The sequence below is a fragment of the Netta rufina genome (assembly GCF_964035555.1).
Source record: "Netta rufina genome assembly, chromosome: Z".
Lineage (NCBI taxonomy): Eukaryota > Metazoa > Chordata > Aves > Anseriformes > Anatidae > Netta > Netta rufina.
The window spans coordinates 54960805-54977958 of record NC_140126.1 but is presented as its reverse complement, the minus strand read 5'-3'; positions in this window follow the sequence as shown (position 1 = coordinate 54977958).

The window sequence follows — 17154 nt, the reverse complement described above, 5'->3', positions numbered from 1 at the left end:
GGAGTGTCACTGATGAGAACAACAGTTGATTAGGTCAAAATTTCCATATTCTGGAAATCACTGAATGTAGAAATTAGACACAATGTTACTCCTGTCCCTTACGAGTCAGGAGATTTTTTTGATCTAGCAAAAGGGAAAGGAATTTTGGTCCCACTGAGAATATGCCTTGTGGTTTCTTGTCCTTCTTATTATCTGGAGAACTATTGTTATATAACTCCTTTCTCCCCATGGTCAGGAGGGAGAACAATATCTCCAATTACAACTGACTCTTTATTTCAGTCCTGCATAAGCCCAAACACTCCTGGAAATCTTAAAGAACTGTACAGGGTCTGACTGGGATGGAGATAATATTGGTAACAGGCCATGTAGTGTTGTGGTGGTTTTACCCTGGTAGGCAGCTGAACTCTACCACAATCACTCCCACATTCCCCCTCCTCAAAGAAAAGGGGGAGAAAATATGATAGAAAGAGCTCAAGGGTTGAGATACAGACAAGAAGATCACTTACCAATTGTCACAGGAAATAAAGACTCAGCATAGGCAGTTTAATATAATTTATTGCTTATCACTAGCAGAGAAGAACAGTGAGTAACTAAAAGTAAGCCAGAAACACCCTCAACCCCATCCACCATCTTCCACCTTTTTCTTCTGACCAGCACAGGGGAACAGGGAATGGGGCTGCAGTCAGTCCCTGACGCTTGGTCTCTGCCACTCTTTCTCAGTCATTCTCTCCCCCTGCTTTTACATGGGGTCCCTCCCACAGGATGCTGTCCTTTCCGAACTGAGCCTGTGGGAGCTGCCCACAGGCAGCAGCTCTTCAAGAATTGCTCCCACACAGCTCTGTCCTACGGGGCCCATTCATCCCCCAGGAGTAAACTGCTCCAGCACGGGTCCCCCACGGGTGCGTGGCAGCTCCCCCCAGACCCCCTGCTCCTGCGTGGGCTCCTCTCCACGGGCTGCAGCTCCGGCCCGGGGCCTGCTCCTGCGGGGGCTCTCCATGGGCCGCAGCCTCCTCCAGGCCGCATCCACCTCCTCCATCCATGGGGGGGCTGCAGCATGGATATCTGCTCCATGTGGGACCCATGGGCTGCAGGGGGACAGCCTGCTCCACCAGGGGCCTCTCCCTGCACAGGCCGCAGGGGAATTTCTGCTGCATGCCTGGAACACCTCCTGCCCTCTCTGTACAGACCTTGGTGTCTGCAGGGCTGTTTCTCACTCCCAGCTGCTGTTGCAAAGCAGTTTTTTTTTCCCCTTTCTTCAGTCTGCTCTCCCAGAGGCCCAACCAGCATCATTCTCTGGCTCAGCTCTGGCCAGCAGTGGGTCACCTTTGGACCAGCTGGAGCTGGATCCTGTGTGACATAGGGCAGCTGATGGGTTCTGCTCATGAAAGCCACTCATGCAGCCCGCTTGCTACCAAACCCTTGCCACGTTAACCCAATGCAGTTGTGGTTTGGATTTGTCATTTGTTGATTACCTGATAATATTCCAGCTATTGCTGAACAGCACTTTCACAGTATCAAGTCTTTCTCTTTTTCCTGCACCTACTGGCTGGGACTGAGGAAGACGTTGGGAGAGTACACAGCCTGGACAGCTGATTTAGACAGACCAAAAAGATATTCACTGCCTTATGATATTGTGTTTAGAAATTAAAATTGAAGATTCTTTTGGGGGAGATAGCCTTTGCTATGGGACTGGCTACTAGTAAGAGGCTACAATCTACTAGTAGGAGGTGGTGAATGATTTGCTTTGGATAATATATTTTTTAAAATAGTACTTTTTTTCTTCCTTTTTCCTTTGCTTATTCAACTGTCTTTATCTTGACCCACAAGTTTTCTCACCTTTTTTTTTTTTTTTTTTTTTTCTTTCTATTTTCTCCGTTGTTCCATTGAAGGGGGAGGAGAGAGCAAGCATCTGTGTGGTGCTCAACTGCTGGTGAGGGTCAGCCCACCATGAGAAAAGTTATCACCTTTCATCTAGAAAAAGAAAAAGAACTATTTGGTTGCTCTCATAAGCTGGAAGTCAATCAGGGAAAAAATGTCTTATAAGGGCAATAACAAATAAAATGAAGATATCTAAATACCTAAACCAAGATCTTGTAACCTTTGTACTAAGAGAGATTATACTGAGGGTACCAGGACTATAAAGGAGATTTAAGGTCCATCTTCCAGCAAAGTAAATGGAAGTCAAAAAAATAAATGCCATTCATTGATGAAATAACTGCATTGTTCTCAGATGCATTGCTTAATGGAACTGAGGCATGCTGTGTGGGCCTGCTGGATCCTCCTGCCATGGGAACCAAGTGTACAACTGTCGCAGAAGTGATTGTGCTAACTTACAGTTGCCATTGTACTGTTGATGAGCTTGGAAAGTTTGGAGTGCAGCTGGGACGGAATCGTGTCTCTGAAGGAAGGCCATGCAGGCATACAAAAAAACTGGTGGAACTCCTCATAATTTCAGCTGGCCCATTGGAGTGAGTTCAGAGGAGGGCTACAAACATGATTAAAGGACTGGAGCACCTGTCACATGAGGTCAGGATGAGAGAGCTGGGCCTGTTTAGCCTGGAAAAGATAAGACTGAGGGAGACATCATCAATGTACATAAATATCTGAGGGTAGAGTGTCAAGAGAATGGAGCCGGTCTCTTTTCTGTTGTGCCCACTGACAGGACAAGAGGCAGTGGGCACAAACTGAAGGACAGGAAATTCCGGCTGAATGTGAAGGGGCTTTTCTTTACTGTGAGGGTGACAGAACACTGGAACAGTTTGTTCTGTTGTGGAGTCTCCTTCTCTGGAGATATTCACAACCTGTTTGGATGCCATCCAGCACAATATGCTCTAGGTGATCTTGCTTGGCAGGGGATTGACTAGATGATCTTCAGAGCTCCTTTCCAACCATGACCATTCTGTGATTCTGTGTTGTGTCATGTTGATTGCCACTTGCAATTTAACAAGCCCTGTCAGGGAGAACTCCTTACTGTGAACCTTACTGCATGTGACATCAGTGTACCTGCCACACTGAGTGGACTGGGTTGGTTTTCTTGGAACCATGTGGTTGGCATGTTTGGGCAAGGGTTGGGGTAGACCTCTCCTGTGGTGCCTGCCCCTGGGCCTGCTTCTCTGCTGTGTTAGTTGCTGCTTCATGTCATGGGCCTCAGATGGTCCTGTGAGGTCCCTTAGCAGAAAATCTTATGTGAGATGGCTATTGCTCTGATCTATTGATGTCTTAAAATATGACTGATATTTTTGCAGCTGAATGCATATTGCAGAAACTTTAGTATCCCAATAAAGCAGAATGGAACTCTTCAGACAGATGCTTTAGTTGGCTCATATCTTCCAAACCTGTTGTATTTCTGCCTGGGCCTTAACATCCAGCTTCTGGGGCTGGAGGGAGCTACTGTGATAGGGCAGAATCTACAAGTTAAAATCAGCCATTTGAGAGTGATATTGGTTGTGCGAGGCTTCACCCATTTGGGACTGTAGCACATATTTACAAGTTGCAAAACAATTCACAAAAAGATGGTGTTCCAGTCTTTGATTTGGGCCAATGGGCTGCCTTCCAAACTTCCAATGTAACAGGAATAGTACCATTGGTATGCTTTGTAAAATAACATCCTTCATGCTTCTTATTTCTTTAGAAGGTGTTAGGACAAGCTGGCCTATAACTTCAGAGACTAGCTTTGTTCTGTATTCATGCTAATATGGAGAAATTCTCTAAAACGTTCTAGGAAATACTGTTAACAGAAAGGCATAATGCTATATTCTAAATACCTTCCAAAAAAGTAAAAATCCATCTGGCTTTCTTTTCCACCATGTAAATGAGAAATAGCGAGTAAAGATTACTGTACTCTTTCTTATTTTTAGGGAGTTACTTTAAACTGTCACAAGAGTCTCATTTTCAGTGAATAATGCTAGTAAAATAAATAAATAAATTATATGTATTCCTTCCGAAACTGTATTCTTTCCTACTCTTTCTATCATTGTAGGTCTATAATGAAGTATAGAGACCTATACTTCTCCTTCTACTTGTATTTCTCTTTCCTACTTGGCAGTAGGTACCATTATATATCTCATTCATATTACACATTCCCTTTATCTGAGAAAGATCCAACTCTGTATTCTTAACAACACTAAAGGTAATCTGCAATGTATTCCCATGTTAGAGGATCTTTTCTTTTGATAGGTAACTCAGTAACTATAAAGAGATATTTAGCAAGCATCAGGACATTATTCTAGCTGGCTTGGAAATGTGGTTTATGGCCTTTCCAGAAAACGATACCTCATCATTCCAGGGCCTTCCTCTTGTCTGATAGTGCTGTCTCTCTCATGCATGTCTTAGGAGGATGTTTTTTTCCCATGATGGAACATTGCTAGATGTTTTGAAGATGAGGTAGAAGGTTTTTTTCATATCTCCTCCTCCTCTTTGCAGAAGCCCTTAATGAAGCTGTTGTCAAAAATCCCAAAATATTATTTTTAACAAAATAATAACTAGTAATGGCTGTTCAACAACATTTAAATAGCAACATTTTATAACCAAAGAGACTGAATTAAAAGATGGCAACATTACACTTTTTGGAAGGTCTGGACCAAACCATTTAGACTTCCAACTATAGAAGTAGATGCAGCCAACATAATTTCATAGCTTAAACAGATATAAAGGCTTCTGTTTAGAACAATTAGCCTGGCTGATTTTGTGATGTTGGACAAGTTACTTATTGTCATTAAGTGTCATTTTTCCTTTTTATATATAAACTGGTATAAATGTGCTATGTAATATGAACTGAGATGCACTGCTGAGAAGCTTTACAGTTGCTACCCATTAGTTATAACAGTCATCAGCCAACCAGAGAGCAGAATTTATGAAAATGTGGCCTCACATCTTTGTGAAAGACTGTACTTAATCATTATAGTTAATGTTTCTCTAAGCCAAAGAGAACTGCAGAAATGAAACAAGACACATTCCCAGGATAATGCTTCCAATTTCTTCTGGCACAGGAAGTTGAAAACAATCCTGGGACTTGAACTTGGAGCTCTTGGGTAGAAATGACATCTGGATTTAGGAATTACTGAAATATTTAAACTTGTACATTGAAAAAGTCTCTAGGTGTGAAAAAAAAAAAAAAAAAGAAAAAAGGAATAACCAAGGACAGATTACTACTATTACAACAACAAGAGTATGTGGATATAACGTCTTATAGCTTTTAAATAACAATTAATTGTAGCAAAGTGACAATCAGTCTAAGTCTGTGTTCTAAATGTATCCAGTTCCACTGTAAAAGGCCTATGTTTTATGGGTTGGATTTTACTAGGTTGTTTGAGGCATGTCTAGATTGTTCCTAACTGAATTGTATCCTGCAAGACCTTTGGTTTCTCAGAACCCCCACCAATCAGCTGTTTAACTCTGGAACCATCTAGAGCTAAGTAGCCATAATCCCATAATATTTAAATTTCTGCTTCTGGATATGTCCAGAATTGCCTTGATTCTGGCAATATGGAGATTTGATTCTAGCCTTTAGTCCCATAAGAATTCAGACACTAGATATTATAAGAGTTTTATGTGCTGGTTCCAGTTCGGTAATCATTCTCAGATTCAAACTTTGTGGGCTAAATCCACAAAGACAATTGTTACTCTATTGTATTTTTGAGGCATGTAGTGACTTGTAAACTCCCAGAAACTTTAAAAAAAAACATAACTACCTCAGTCTTTTTGAATCATTTGATCGTAACCATGTGCCTGCTTTTTTAAGTTCTGTGATCTTGGAGGTATTATTGGCCTCCACAATATACAATATGTTAGTCATGTGTGGCTTGTGAAAGTTTGTGTATTCTCATGGAGAGGTAACAGTAATTTCTCATTCTGCAGCTTATCAATCAGCTTGCATATAGCTCATATGTGGTTGGTCCAGCAAGAAACTGGTATTTTGCACTCAGCAAGGAAATTTGAGAGTATTACTGTTTTAGATATAAGAAGTTGGAGAAGATGAGGAAATGAGAAAGCTTATTTTAGACCAGAGAGATGGTGAGTTTTGGAATATCTCATGGATACTGGAGGTGAAGTACAGACATTCTGATCGAAATGGGGTGGGAAGAATTTGAGTACATTGGAAAAGAAGCCAGTTGACATGGCAGATACTAGGCATTTATAGTGGAACAGAGATTTTTGATTCAGTTACTGAACAGTATATTGAACAGTAATTTTGATGTTTGTAATAAAGGAAAGATAAAAGAAATGCTTTCATAAAGATGTGACCTCTGATGGTAGAGGAATGCTCTGGTGGGTAATGGGTAATGGGTAGAAAGGGACCTGTGGGTAAGTACATGGAGAAGAAACAAGGTGAAGGAATGGGAGACACAGTAAATGAGGGGATGTAAGATCTGATGCTGTAAAAACTGTCTTGGGCTATCCACTCTACTGTGTCATATTTCCTATTCTAAAGATGAAGGCAATTGAAGTCTGTAAAAATAGGGTGTGTATTCTCTTGGTTTTAACTCTCTGGCCTTGTGCTTAAGTGGAAAAGGGGGGCATAAAAGGAGAAATAGGAAAGGTGGAGAAGCACATACAGAACCTACATGTAAAAAAACATCCTGCATTTTCCCTGGAAGAATCATCTCCAGCTATCTGACTTACAAGGCACAATGCAGCCCCATAACTTCCCAGAGTAATGAGGTTTAGATGGAGCCACTTGCTTGCATAAACATTTTTTTTTATAAAACTTGTAGTTAGCATAAATATAATATAAAGTGATCTTAAAGCAAAATGCAACAATTAAAGAGTTAAAAAACACTCTAGTAGAATTAAAGTAATCAAACCACTGGGGACCGCAACTGTGAATAGTAGAAGGATGACTACTACAGGAACAAGAAGAATCAGAACTGCATGAGCATAAAGTATGCCCATATAATACCCATAATATGCTGAGGAGAAAAAAACATAGCTAATTAACTGAACTACCCTACATTTGTCTGAGAAAGAAGAAACAAGATCACATTTTAATAAAGGTCTGAGAAAATAAAGGTGATTTTCAACATTGGAAAAAAAAAAGGCTTTTGGGGTTATTGACAAGACAGATGTCAATATGCTTGAGTGTACTCTGAGCTACAAGTACTGCTTACCTCAGACACAAAGTCTGTAAAATTTTTTATTAAACTTTTTTTTTTTTTTTTTTTCTTCCTATTCGCTTTGCATTTTCTTGGACGTAACTGGGAGGTATCCCTTAGTGATGAGGCTGGGTCCACTGCGCATTATACTAGGTGTATGGTTTGCCATTGACTTAAAGCCTTTGGAAGACAGATAAATGCTCCACATTTCTTTTCTCCTATGGATCTTCTGTGTTACCTATAAGAGGTATAAATTCAGTAGTGAAACTGACTAAGTGACAGAAATACGCTTTAATCCAAAAAGATAAAACATGCTAACAGAAGGATAATAATTAGAACACAGACATTACATAAACTAATACAATCACTTTTGGAAAGTATAAATGTTATGTGATTAGTGTAACTGAAATGTAACAGCTATGTAATTATAATTGCTCTGTTTTGAAGTACTTTGAACCTACTTTGAAATTCAGGTATTTTTACACTAGATGTATTTGCATAAGTATTCCCTAGGATAATGTATAACTATTATTAAACATGTCTCATTTTACAATTTCATGCAAATGGCCCTTGAGTTTTACAGTCTTGCTTGTTGAAAAATATAATTTGCTTTATTTCTTTCTAGATTTTTTTTTTTTTAAAGAAAAAAAGATAATTTATAATTGCGTTTATTTTTCTGTTAATTCTTTAAAAAAGATACATTTGCTGGTTCTTGTCAGAGTCCACCGTGTATTATTATTAACATTAATATATTACAATTATTACTAGATACTTTATTTTTGTTCCAGTTGTCCCCCAAATATTCTGGGTATTGCTATGTAGAGACTAGTCACTTTTAAAAGGAATTAAATTATACACATGCAGGCCTATTTGATATAAAATAAGAGGGAGTTTCTGGTATTCATTAAGAGATCTTAATCTGGAGTGTGCCTAAATTAGCCTTATATTTTCTATTTCCCTCATTGTACTCATTATTAGGTCTGTAATTTGGATCTTTCCTAGATCTCTCCTGTAGACCTCTCAAATCTGAAGATGATCAAATATATGCACGTGGAGAAAAATGCAGTCATTAAGCCCAGCCAACATGGTTTCATGAAGGGTAGGTCCTGTTTAAGAAATTCAATTTCCTTTTATGATAAGATCACCCATCTAGTTGATCAAGGGAAACCAGCTGATGTGATATTTTTGGATTTCAGTAAAGCTTTTGATACAGTTACCCATAGCATCCTACTGGACAAAATGTCCAGCATACAGCTAGACAAAAACATCATATGATGAGTGAATAATCAGCTGACAGGTAGAGCTCAAAGGATTACGGTAAATGGCTTTACATCAGGCTGGTGGCCACTCACCAGTGGAGTCCCACAAGGCTCCATTTTAAGGTCACTTCTCTTCAGTGTTCTTATAAACAATTTGGATGTAAGACTAGAAGGTGTTTTGAGCAAATTTGCTGATGACACTAAACTGGGAGGAGTTGTTGACTTTGCTGAAGGTGGAAAGGACTTGCAGAGAGATCTGGACAGATTGGAGAGTTGGACAACCACCAACCACATGAAGTTTAACAAGAGCAAGTGCCAGGTCCAGGGGTAACCCTGGCTATTTGTACAGAATGGGCAACAAGATGCTGGAGAGCAGTCTTGCAGAGAGGGATCTGGGGTTTTTGGCTGACTGCAAACTGAATATGAGCCATCAGTGTGCCCTGGCAGCCAGGAGGGCCAACCATATCAAGCACAGCATTGCTGGCCTGTCAAGGGAAGTTATTGTCCCACTCTGCTCTGTGCTGGTGCAGCCTCACCTTGAGTACTGTGTGCAGCTCTGGGCACCACAGTACAAAAAGGATGTGAAACTATTGGAAAGAGTCCAGAGAAGGGATACTAAGACGGTGAAGGACCTAGAGGGTCCACTCCACACCATACGAGGAGTGGCTGAGGTTAGTTGGCCTGTTCAGCCTGGAAAAGAGGAGGTTGAGGGGAGACCTCATTGCAGTCTATATTTTTCTCATGAGGGTGAGTGGAGGGGCAGGCACTGATCTATTCTCTTTAATGACCAGTAACCTGGGGGAATGGTGTCAAGCTGTGGCAGGAATGGATGGTGTCAAGCACTGGCAGGTTCAGGATGGATATCAGGAAAAGATTTTTCACTGAGAGGGTTGTTGTGCACTGGAACGGGCTCCTCAGGGACATAGTCATGGCACCAAGCCTGTCAGAGTTTAAGAAATGTTTGGACTGTACTCTTAGTATTATATGTTCAGAATTTTTAGGTAGACCTGTGTGGTGCCAGGAGTTGGACTCAAATGATTCTTGTGGGTCCCTTCCAACTCAGGATATTCTATGGTTCTATAGTAAAAATTCTTTAATGCTATTGTCCATTTTGACAGTAATATGAAGAAATATGATGTATTTCCTGTTCTGGATGTTCTCCAAATACTGATTTCCCTTCAAAGTCTATTGGGAGCTTTCTGAAATATAAGATAACACTGGATAGTGCTAGAACATCATCTGTTGTTACACTGAGCTCCTATCTAGAATGATCCAAAAGAGACAGTTGATATAAAATATTTAAGCTGGAGCAGGGAAGATCCAGAGTGGACTGTAGTGGAATAGGTAGAATAGAAGAAGGTGTCTACTTACGAGTGTCTTTTTAATGTACTTAAAATGGGGATGAAAATAACAGAGAGAGAAGAAAATTGAGGTGAGAAACAGCTCTGGTTTGAATGTAAATAAGTTGACAACACATTAAATTAGTTCTTTTCCTTGGCACTTCAAACTTTGCTATTAATAATAACATCAAAACAAAATAAAAGAACAGTGGAAGCATCCCTTGCCAGCCATGTTGAAGTGAAATTTCCTGTACTGGAGGTGTGAATAACATTAATTTTATTTACAGTTAAAATAATGATTTAAAATCCATGCAGAAAGATGGAAAAATATATGTAGTATTCAAGTTCTCTTTATAAGTTTTCTTCTGAAATATATTATTTGTTTAGCTAGCAATGAAGAAACTAAAGTTTCACTACTCTGGTCACATTCTTGAGTCATGTAAGCATTTTTGTACTGTTAGAACTTATCAAGGCTTAGCTGCTTGGAAGATATCTCTGTATACTGTGTTGTTGTTGTAAGATTTGTACTAAGTGGATATTAAAAACACTGCAAGGAAGAAATTAGAGCCCATTAGTACCTACATTTTTTAGTCTTCTACATGTAAATGTAGTTGATCTACCTCACTATGCATACCTGATTTCACCATAATTTGAACAAAGATTTGTACAAGGCTTGGGATCAAAGGAACAGTGAGTCCAGGACCAAATAACATCCTAATCTCCGCATGATTTTATGGTGATGGCTTTTCTGTGTCTAAAGTCTACAGTGGACCTCAAGAACTAGCAGATGGCAATGATATGATCCATTCTGACCCATCAGTAATGAATCCAGCCTAGAGGTGTCTCCAGTCTCAAAAATCACAGTGTGTTTAATAAAAACAACACTCAGATATTTGTGATGGACAGAGAGTGGAGAGAGAAGATATTACAGAAATTTACTTAATCTTTTCCTCTTGCGTAGGGTAACTATTAAACTCTGCTTTAATTCATGCAGAAATAATTCCTATTGCTTTAACTGGATCCCTATGCTAAGTTTCTCAGTCATCAGAACTCTTACAGAATCACAGAATAATTTAGGTTGGAAGAGACCTTTCAGATCATCAAGTCCAACCATTCTTGCAGCTGGTCTTGCAAGGCATCTGAATCCAGGTCATACCCATATCCTTTCCATTACCTTTCATATTCCTATTGCAGGAATTATGTAGCCACAGCTCAAATATAGCAGCTTGTTCACTGTCTGTATACTTAGAGTCAGGGAAACAGGTAGAAACATCATTGCTATGTGGATTTCATGAAATAACCATGGCACTGTAAGAGTTACTAGCTTTAAATCTAGTCTATCCCTACAGCAATCTTTTGAAAATTAAGCTCATTCAATCAAATGCTGAATATAAATTATATTGCAATAATGCTGATGTGATGCAATGTTAAAAGAAGATGCAGTTAATGGTTTGGTACTTCAGAAATCTAGTTACCCACATCAATCCTTTAAAGAATAGGTCACACATACACACAAAGTTTTAAATTATGTAATAGTAGCCATCTTCATTCGTCATTTCATTCTGCACAATAAGTCTTGTACTCAGGTGCAAACTTCTTAAGAGAACACAGAAAGCAAAAATCTGCTTTCATGTAAAAGAAGGGTTAAGACTGAAAGTTTCAAAAACAAAGAAGTTCATATAAAAATTTGTACCTTCAAAACTTTTAAGAAAAAAAAAACAGCATCACATTTGAAGGATAAAACAAAGAATAAAGCCACTATTTCAACAGGTCTTTGACTCCACTTTATGAGTTTTAAAGCTGTAATTAAGATGTTTTACTGCCATTATTATAGAGATTTGGAAGTTTATATGCATAAGTGAAATTCTAAATTTTTATTATTGGAAATAGAGATATGGACTTGTTTCTCCATATATGAACCTATTTCCAAGTTGAAAACTACATTTTGGAACGTTTAACATTTTTTTTTTTTTGGGGGGGGGGTCTAATTTGCATATATATATATGACAATATATATATGACAATAATATTCCCAACCTTAAACTGGAACATAGGTTTTACCCTTTAAATTCAAAGGGGGTTTCTGCATTGGGGCCCCTTTGAGGCAGATGAGGCCAAGAAGCAAGGTGCTGCACCTTGGTTGCATTAATCCCAGACATAAGTACAAACTGGAAGAACTCATTGAGAGCAGCCTTGTGGAGAGAGACTTGGGAGTTCTAGTAAATGAAAGGCTTGACATGAACCATCAGCATGTGCTTCCAGCCCAGAAAACCAACTGTGTCCTGGGCTGCATTATAAGAGGTGTGACCAGTGGGTCAAGGGAGGTGATTGTTCCCCTCTTCTCTGCTTTTGTGAAGCCCCCACCTGGAGTACTGCATCCAAGTTTAGATGTTCTAGATGAGTGGTTAATACACAGGAGTTATTTAGACTGACTTTCCAAGAAAAGAACAATTGTTAAAAAAAAAAAAAAAGGCAGAAAGAGAAGGTAAATCTGATTAGTTAGTAGATTTGCTCCTGAATCCTGATTCTCAAGCTAGTTAACTAAACTAGTTTGATCACATTAGTTTCTGTGGCAAAGAAATGAAATCCAAGTTTGTATATACTAAATACAGATTTCCAAGGTAATCATAGAATAAAGATCAATAGAAGGAGATGAACCTGAATAGAGAAAAAATCCCTATGAATTACTCTCATATCCATTGTGCAAGGAATAGGAAAGACTAATAAATACCTCAATTTCTCTGACTTCTTCTGTCCTACTATCCTAATTTGTTTTCATACAAATTGCAGCTGGTATGTGAAAACAGCCCTGAGACAAAGGAGGAAGTGGAAATTGTAGTCAGACAGAAAATGTATTCACCCATGTTATACATTTACTATAACTGCAAGAAGGAAAACGCCATGCAAATTTCATTAAACTAATTTTCTTTTGATACTGCATTAGGTACCATGAACTGAGCATTCGGGTCAGTTATTTTCTGTTGTATAAACATTGAAAACATAGAAATTTAGAATCAATGGAATAACTGAAAATGTCTTCCACAGTCACTACTGTCTTTTAAAAATAAAGTTTGATGGCTGTTTTCTACCCAATTTCCCATTTTTAACAACACTTTATTTGCTAGTCTAAGATTCTTTACCTTATGTGAAGACTTGTTTACTTATAAGTAAGGTTGTAAATTAATAAATGAAATTAGAAAATACCTGGGACTGACATTAATAAAGCTGAGTGAGAACAAGTTTACTTTATATTATTTAAATAAGTATATATATCTAATTTGTTATGCAAATAGGGAATGCATTTATGTAAATCACAATAAGAATAGGCTACAAAAATAGCTATGTGGATTTTCTGAATGGCAAGACAGTGGAGAATTTATGAGAAGTCTGGCGTCTAAAATTTAGCTCATTTTTTGTCTCTTCATTTATTTATTTAATTATTTATTTTTAATTACATAACCCTGTATTTCCACTAGATTATCGCAGTTAGCATAAATTGATTTATGAAGTGAACTCATTGGAAGCTTCCTTTGTTATAGTCGGTTACCAATGACATCAGCCTCAAGGAACAAAGAATCAAGTCCTTTAGGTTCTATGCTGTGTTTTGTTTATAAAAATATGCATTGTATGTGCAGGCATTGTAATGCAGTAGCGTAATACATTGGCCTTTGGGGCAAAACCATTTACAATTTAACTACATGCTGCTTTCATTAAAAAATGTCATGAGAACATTTTTTTTTTTTTTATGTTAGATTTGCACATATTTCCCTAGAGCTCCTTTTTTTTTTTTTTTTTTTTTTTTTTTTTCTTACCATACCTAACTTTTGGCTCTTCAGTACCTTACAATTTATCTTTATGCCCGCATCTTCTCTTTATTTTTTCCCTTTTTATCTTATGTTATTTTTCTCTATATCTGCTCAAATAAATTCTACTTATCAACATACCCTGAGATGTATTTCTTTTTCAAGGGCTTTCATGGTGTGGGGAAGCATTTACAAAACAAAACAAAACAAAACAAAACAAAGAAAACATACATTTTACTTCTTTAGCTGAAGGGTAAATGTCCCAGTAGAGCGAAGGAAGCGAGAAGTCAGAGTTCATGTTGAATGTGACACATCACTTGATTCAGAACCTTAATATCCATGTAATGCTCACTTTCTCACTAGGGAGACTTAGAAGGAAAAAGTATGTTTCATTTGAGATCATACAGGACAACAATTTACAGTGATGAAAAAAAGCTAAAATCAAACTTGCTCAACTTTCTTAAAATAAACAGAGCTGAACCATCTTCAATCAATTCTGAATTTGGCTTGTATATTGTAGAACTGGTATACTTCCTAAGAAAATAGTGTTTCATATATGAAAGAAACCTCAGAGAGCATGCAGATAAATTCTCAGATCTTTCTTAAGCATTCTTTGATACTGGAAATTTATCTTGAACATCTTTATTCCTTTTCCTACTGCAGTTCTTTGCAGGATATTGATCAGGAGTATGATTTTTATTTACATGTACACTCAAGAGTATGCAATCTGTGTAAATTATGTCCATGACTTGCACAGTTTTCTGAACTGCCTACTCTTTCTGTGTTTTATGCACCATGAATTTGGCTCATGACTGGCTAACATGCAAGACTAGTTCTGCTCATTTTAAACTGTGATCCTAGATCCATAACAATTTTCTGGTGGAGCTTTGATGTAGAGGGGGTTGTTTTATATGTGATTCAACCAGCTGTGTTCCAGTGGCTGCCTGACACTGACTGTGTCCAAAATGCATATAATGCCCTGTGGTAGGATTTAAAGATCTTTTGTGGAAATTTCCTTGCCTGAAGTACTCACATCTGAGGAGCTGGGGATTTATATGTAGCTGTTGCCTAAATTCTTTTGCAGTCCAGGGATGAAGCATAATCTCATCTATTGTGAGTGTGAGTGTGAGTATGTAACTCTGGGTGTACAAGTACCCATCATATCTAATCATATAGTAAGAAGACACTTTGAAGCACCATCTGATCAGCTACATATATATTTTTTAGTGTGTTATAATGATCTCAGTGGAAATACAGAAATAAGAATTTAAATATCAAAAATGGCTACTGTCTCCTACAGAATGCGTATGTAGTCTCCCATACCCATGTTTTTTGACAGCAAAATCTGTGATGTAGTTACTTTTGAAGCTTCTGCTCAGCTCCAGCCAATGTATCCTACTTGGCAGTGAATCTAGAATTTAGAATGAACACAGAAGTGACCACCTATGCTTGAGAATAATCTTATTCACAATTTGAGGTGTTGATTTAGAAGTGTCACATGTAAGACTGACTGACTTGACTACAGGCCAATTACCCCCACCCTCTCATCTCTTGATGTGAATGGGCATTATTATTTTTTTTCTAGCCTGTGTTTTAATTTGTCCTGAGAACTAGAGACTGGCTAAGTAGAAGGATGGTTATATCTAGTTATTAATGTGAAGATTAGGCTGATGCAGAAAATATATCTGCACAATGGATCTCGGAAGAATTTCCATTTTCATAAAATAAATACATAAGATGTCTAATTGTTTCCAAAATATATCATGACATAGAACATAGGAGAGAACTGGTAAGATGCACACTGCAAAGAGACAAATATTCACTCTTGCATGTCATAGAATCATAGAATCATAGAATATCCCAAGTTGGAGGGGACCCATAAGGATCATCAAGTCCAACTCCAACAACAAGAAAACAAGAAAAGTCAACAACAAGAAAAGAATTTGAAGAAGAGGCATTTTAGGCATCTTTCTTTGCATTTTTTTTTTAATTATTATTATTATTATTTTAATTGTACATACTATGCAAAATGTTTTTTTTTTCTTTTTTTTTTTTTTTCTTTTTTTCTCAATAAATTATTAATTTTTATGTTTGGTTTTATTAAAAGAAAAAAAAAGGGGGGGGGGGAGACGGTGTTATTTTCCAGAACAGTTCTCTCCCTCTCTCTCTCTTTTCTAATTAAAGCAACTACAACAACAACAAACCAACATAGTACACACAGTTCATAAATTAACTAGAGTTAGATAAGTTATTTTTCTAACTGTCTGCCTTCCTACACACACATGATGTGGGATTATTTTAAAGGACAATGGGGAATAATATAAAACCTTTACTTTTATTTTTATTTTTTTAATTTGATGATGAGACAGCTTATGGAAGCAGAGTGACTTAGTGGCTGCTGTTTTATGAGGCTGACTTACATTCCCAATAAACACTAAAACTATAGTGTCTACTTTTCTTTTATTTCCCCCCCTTTGGCTCCTATCCACCTGTATTTGATTAGGTACAGAGAGATAAAAGTATGTTACCTTAATTTTCACAACAAAAATGCCAAATTAGAGAAAGGTTTCAGTTCCTCACAGTTTTCTTTCTAGAGGCTCCAGGCAGCTGCTAATCATTATGTTTGCAATATTAAAACAAGACCCCAGGTTAGTTTGTGCTGGTTCATTTACAAGAATGTTCTGTATTTGATTAGACTCATATGGTTTATAAGGATGTCAGGTAGAAGCAATTGGGCCATTTATTTCTTTATGTCATTAACTGTCTGTTCTCTATTAGACCATTTAGATTTCTGGGGAAAAAAAAAAAAAAAAAAAAAAAAAAAAAGCAGGAATGGGGCTATACATCCTTGTGATAATAGTTCTAACATGCATTAGGCAGTTACACTGCTAACTATCACCTCTTTCCATTAACAAAACATTTTCAGGTGGCTTTTATTTTGGGTATGTTGCATATCTTTAGAGTCTAACAATCAGTTTCTAATGGCAGTAAAAACAGTTTAAAAGGACAAGAGAATTATAAAATTGCCAGAAAATGAATCATAGAATCCAAGTTGTTTTCTCCCTTCATTTCCACATTTCTAAGATTTTGACTTGCTTGGCTGTGTTTAAATCATTTTTAAATAACAAACAGACCAAAATAAAAGGTAACTCAGGTCTCCTTAGCTCATTCAAAGTCCAGCACAAGATGGCACTTAAGTGGATCACTGTGGATTCTGGAGGTGATATATAAATCTGGTGTCCACATGAAATTGAGCTGCTGATGTCAGAAAATCTGAGCTCTTATCACTGTCTTCTGTATTAGAGAAGAATACTATTGGGGAATGATGCTGTGGCAGGCAGAAAAGTTGCATTACAGTTTAGCTTCTGAGGCAGATGTACATATAATAGCATGTCCTCAGTTGGAAGGGACCCACAAAGATCACTGAGGCCAACTCCTGGGTCTGCATGTGACCACCCAAAAATCACACCACATGCCCAAACACTTATTGAACTCTGGCAGGCTTGGTGCTGTGACCACTTCCCTGGGGAAATGCCTGTGCTTATGAAGAAACCTTGCTCAGATTCAAAAAAAGTAAAACTGTCTGAAATTATAGCTCAGACAACATCAGAAAAGACCTGCTGGAGGCTGACTGCTAAATTATTTTATAATGCTGATTGTG